We start from the raw sequence: 5,997 nt of genomic DNA, 5'->3' as shown, positions 1-5,997 counted from the left end.
TTCACAAATGAGGACCACTTTCAGAAAACACTTCAAAAGTCATAAAAGTGGTCCTCATTTGTGAAGATTACAAAGCCCACAGTTTCATAAACTTTCGTTAACCACAGACCTTATTTCAGGCATTTAACCCAAAACCCCGTAGAAAAAACCCATCGACTTCCTGATGAGGGAAGCAGGAAGTGATGACAAAAAGACAGTACGTCATCCCTGTGGTACTCTGTGGTACTCCATCGCACAGCAAACTTGTTCCTGAACACACTTATTGAGCATCCCTGTGGTACTCCATCGCACAGCAAACTTGTTCCTGAACACACTTATTGAGCATCCCCTGTGGTACTCCATCGCACAGCAAACTTGTTCCTGAACACACTTATTGAGCATGACAGGTTGTAGCCTACAAAATAACATGACATCAAAAACAATAAATCGACAACACTAATAGTAACATTAGCTTACTTTATTTTCTGAGAGGATCATAACGTGGTAAATGACAATGCAATGATGACGAAGAGTGTTCAACACACATGTAAGATTATTAACGAATAGCAATAAGGTTATCATTTTGGTAGTGTTAATGAAATACGTATGAAAGCCCTAATTTGCAGTAGAAGGCAACTGTAACCCTGTCAGCCCGACTGTTTTCATTCCGCTTAATTTGACAACGGTAATAAACACTGTTTTCACTGTGCTTTTCTCCGATTGGCCACAGGAAGTGAAAATTCATTTTCTGCTACACACTATTTATGTCTTTGCAGCCAATCATGCTTCATGCAATCATGTTCCCTAGGACAAAGTCATTTTAGTCCCTAACTTCCTACCAGTGGTAGATACTGGAGTACAGTGCCGGAATTTCCCACTCAAGTTAGAAGTATTATTATTTTGCTGTTCATTTACCCCAGTAGAAGTAAAGCACTGGTGTAAAATGTACTTTAAAATGAAAAAGCACCGAATTTAAAATGGAAAGTTGAACATTGTTGTGTTGCGATTTTAAAAATGAGTTTTAATTGGAAAAATGTCACAAAGTGAAGGCCAGGTGCCGGATACAAATATATGAAGGTAAAAAGAGTACATGCATACACTGGAGCAGCTCCCAATATTGCCTGATGAAGACCCACTTTTTGGGTTGAAACGTTGCAATTGTCGCCAATAAATATTGGGAGCTGCTCCAGTGTGCCGATATCTACTCTTTTGACCTATTTACACGTTACACAGATATATGTAGAGTGAAAACATATTTATTTAGTTACAGAATCAGCAAAATTTCATACATTTTGTTTGCTCTTCACCCTCACCCCTCCCAAGATGTACAAAATAAATATGACCTGGACTTGGTGCCTTTTCCCTGATTGTCTAAGTAACAGCCGAGTAACAGCCAAACTAGCTGTACTTAATGACATGTTTCCTAACAGCCGAGTAACAGCCAAACTAGCTGTACTTAATGACATGTTTCCTAACAGCCGAGTAACAGCCAAACTAGCTGTACTTAATGACATGTTTCCTAATACCCTTTATATTCCATTGCACAAATATAAGGAATGACAATTGTAACATCTCCTTATGGGGGAATAAGGTGGAATTGCTGGTTCACATAAGAAATAGGAATTACGTCTTTGTAGTAATCATACAGTAAAAATTCTGCGGATGGTGTTAGAAGATTAAAAAAAGATTCCTACAGCAACGTTTTAAAAAACATCATAAAATAAGCTGATTCTAAAGAGGCAAAAAGGGAAAGACATCATACGAAATTGAACGTCAAAGATAAAGCTCACATAGTCATCCTCCCATGTATTCAAAATATACACAAATATAAACATAGTATTAGCAAATCTAAAAAAACAGCAGGTGAAAAAAACTGCCAATTTCTCATTTGTGTTTTATATGGGTATGTCTCACTGCCGCCCGTCACATATCACTTTTGTATCAAACAGAATAACAAAAAACTGGAGGCCAGAAATTACCGTAAATTCCGGACTATAAGCCGCACCTGCAAAGTTGACTGTTTTTTACATATATAAGCCGCACCGGACTATAAGCCGAGGGTGTTTTAATGTTTTTTTTTTTTTTTTTTTTGTGTTTTAACGTTTAATTACCATATGTAAGGGTTCATGCACAGAGGGGATTGTCGGGAAAGAGATGGCTGTTTGAGGAAGCTCCCATTTATTAACATTTCAACAAAACAACATAACACAACACCACCTGTGTTGTTTTTTACAGTGCACACAGTGTCATACAGTGTCATACAGTGTGGTGAAAAGAGGGCAAGAGAGGAAATTAAAACAGAAGTGGATTTATAGTTAGAAAGAGTGCTAAAAAAGAGAGTTTTTTTTTTTTTTTTTGGGGGGGGGGGGGGAAATCCATAGATAAGCCGCACCGTTATATAAGCCGCAGGGGCCAAAAAAGGCCAAAAAACGGGAAAAAAGGTGCGGCTTATAGTCCGGAATTTACGGTAAGTGTTCCCAGATAACCCCATGATGTCCGAATGGCAGAGCTGTGCCTTGCTGTTGCCATAGTGTCACTCCTCGACCTCTGACCTCTCCTCAAACAGGTTATCCTGTTTTAACACAATAAAGCTCCTTTAATGTTTTCAGTTCTTCGATCAGGGTCTTGTTCTGGTTCTCGAGAACGGCCACGCGGTTTTCCAGACATTTCACATATTCCTTTCTCTTCCGGCGACAACTGCGGGCTGCCTCTCTGACGGAGCAAGAAAAAGAGAAGTTTCGAGTCAGCCCCATTGAGTAGAATGATTTTAAAAGAGCATATAAGTGTAGATAAGGAATGTATCCTGGCCATATGAGAGTAATAATTATTAGGCTTTTTTTCTGATTCGCCCCCCCCCCCCCCCATTTTCTGCCCAATTTCCCCCGGCCTCCCACCTGCAGACACAGCCAATCGTGCCTGTATGGACGCCCGACCAAGCCGGACGTAACACGGAGAGGCGCGAACCTGTGACCCCCCGTATTGGTAGGCAGGGAATCTAGCGCTACACTACCTGGATGCTCAGTAATAATTTAGGCTTTGCAGAAGAATTGCCTAGTCTGACAAACATCATGGTCACCTTTTGTTGTGTGGTTGGCTGTTCCAATAAAGCAGGAAAAACAGTGGAGAATATTTTTTATAGACATCCAAAAATCAAGGAGAGAAAAAAAGAGCAAAACTATTATCAGAGTACAGACGCCAAGAGACACCAAGGCGGACAATAATCACTAGGGTCTCCTCATATCACAGATATGCAGAGTGGTTTTAATTAGATAAAGCTTTCCAAATGTAAGGCTTGCTACCCACTAAGAGTCAACAAAAAAAAATCCTACTCAACCGATTGCTATTAAATAACACCATCTACTGCTTTTGTTGCTTAGCAGTGAAAACACTGGCACATGCTACATCTCCTATTATGCACAAATACATTTTTAAAAAGTAGCTAAAAAACAAGTACTATTTTTTGAAGTGGATAGGAGCATGTAGCCCGTGCCAGGGCAGTGAAAGTATTACATACATCTGTTTGGGTACGTGAAATTGGATGTCGCTTTTTTTCATTATAGGAAGTATCGTCTGGCTTTCATTAGGGAGAAAGCATCTTCAGGAACCGACAGTAAAAGAGGCTCTAGTATCATTTATGGACAGAAAGTCACGGTCAAATGTGTCAGTTCCTGAAAGGCTGCATTCACAGTCCGGCTAAACTAGGCTTGCCTAGTCTTGTTTCTTAAGGGGTGTCACGTGGCGCAGTGGTAGCGCCACGTGATTGTCATCGTCTCCTCCTAGGGAGGTATATTGTCGGTGGTGTTGCATAGGCATATTCCTTATTGCACATTGCATCGTCTGTCAGTCGAACAGATATTGAAGGGCAGTGGTGGCCCAATGGTTAGAGAAGCGAGCTTGTGACCGGAAGGTCATCGGTTCAATCCCCGGGACCGGCAGGATAAATCTGGGTGGGGAAAGTGAAAAGGCAGCGCTTGCCCCTCCCTCATTACCACCACTGAGGTGCCCTTGAGCAAGGCCCTTAACCCCAACTGCTCCAGTGGAGCTGATCAGTGGCCAGCAGATCAGACTGTGGTTGTACTGGTCAGCTTCCAGGTATGTGTGTGTGAATGTGAACAGGGCACTCCTGAAAAAGAGAGCATTGCTCTCAGTGAGACTCCCCCTGTATAAATAAAGGTAAAAAAAAAAATGCAAAGTGTATGAATTATGCACGTGTGTTAAATTAGTTGCATATTGCCCCATCAGCGGCCTTTGTGTCAGCAAGATGATCTTCACAAATGAGGACCACTTTCAGAAAACACTTCAAAAGTCATAAAAGTGGTCCTCATTTGTGAAGATTACAAAGCCCACAGTTTCATAAACTTTCGTTAACCACAGACCTTATTTCAGGCATTTAACCCAAAAGCCCACAGAAAAAACCATCGACTTCCTGATGAGGGAAGCAGGAAGTGATGACAAACAGACAGTACGTCATCCCTGTGGTACTCCATCGCACAGCAAACTTGTTCCTGAACACACTTATTGAGCATCCCTGTGGTACTCCATCGCACAGCAAACTTGTTCCTGAACACACTTATTGAGCATCCCTGTGGTACTCCATCGCACAGCAAACTTGTTCCTGAACACACTTATTGAGCATGACAGGTTGTAGCCTACAAAATAACATGACATCAAAAACAATAAATCGACAACACTAATAGTAACATTAGCTTACTTTATTTTCTGAGAGGATCATAACGTGGTAAATGACAATGCAATGATGACGAAGAGTGTTCAACACACATGTAAGATTATTAACGAATAGCAATTAGGTTGTCATTTTGGTAGTGTTAATGAAATACGTATGAAAGCCCTAATTTGCAGTAGAAGGCAACTGTAACCCTGTCAGCCCGACTGTTTTCATTCCGCTTAATTTGACAACGGTAATAAACACTGTTTTCACTGTGCTTTTCTCCAATTGGCCACAGGAAGTGAAAATTCATTTTCTGCTACACACTATTTATGTCTTTGCAGCCAATCATGCTTCATGCAATCATGTTCCCTAGGACAAAGTAATTTTAGTCCCTAACTTCCTACCAGTGGTAGATACTGGAGTACAGTGCCGGAATTTCCCACTCAAGTTAGAAGTATTATTATTTTGCTGTTCATTTACCCCAGTAGAAGTAAAGCACTAGTGTAAAATGTACTTTAAAATGAAAAAGCACCGAATTTAAAATGGAAAGTTGAACATTGTTGTGTTGCGATTTTAAAAATGAGTTTTAATTGGAAAAATGTCACAAAGTGAAGGCCAGGTGCCGGATACAAATATATGAAGGTAAAAAGAGTACATACATACACTGGAGCAGCTCCCAATATTGCCTGATGAAGACCCACTTTTTGGGTTGAAACGTTGCAATTGTAGCCAATAAATATTGGGAGCTGCTCCAGTGTGCGGATATCTACTCTTTTGACCTATTTACACGTTACACAGATATATGTAGAGTGAAAACATATTTATTTAGTTACAGAATCAGCAAAATTTCATACATTTTGTTTGCTCTTCACCCTCACCCCTCCCAAGATGTACAAAATAAATATGACCTGGACTTGATGCCTTTTCCCTGATTGTCTAAGTAACAGCCGAGTAACAGCCAAACTAGCTGTATTTAATGACATGTTTCCTAACAGCCGAGTAACAGCCAAACTAGCTGTACTTAATGACATGTTTCCTAATACCCTTTATATTCCATTGCACAAATATAAGGAATGACAATTGTAACATCTCCTTATGGGGGAATAAGGTGGAATTGCTGGTTCACATAAGAAATAGGAATTACGTCTTTGTAGTAATCATACAGTAAAAATTCTGCGGATGGTGTTAGAAGATTAAAAAAAGATTCCTACAGCAACGTTTTAAAAAACATCATAAAATAAGCTGATTCTAAAGAGACAAAAAGGGAAAGACATCATACGAAATTGAACGTCAAAGATAAAGCTCACACAGTCATCCTCCCATGTATTCAAAATATACACAAATATAAA

This window comes from Poromitra crassiceps (genome assembly GCF_964638095.1).
Source record: "Poromitra crassiceps genome assembly, chromosome: 27".
NCBI classification, from domain to species: Eukaryota; Metazoa; Chordata; class Actinopteri; order Beryciformes; family Melamphaidae; genus Poromitra; species Poromitra crassiceps.
The sequence above is the reverse complement of the archived record's forward strand: the minus strand, read 5'-3'. Positions refer to the sequence as shown.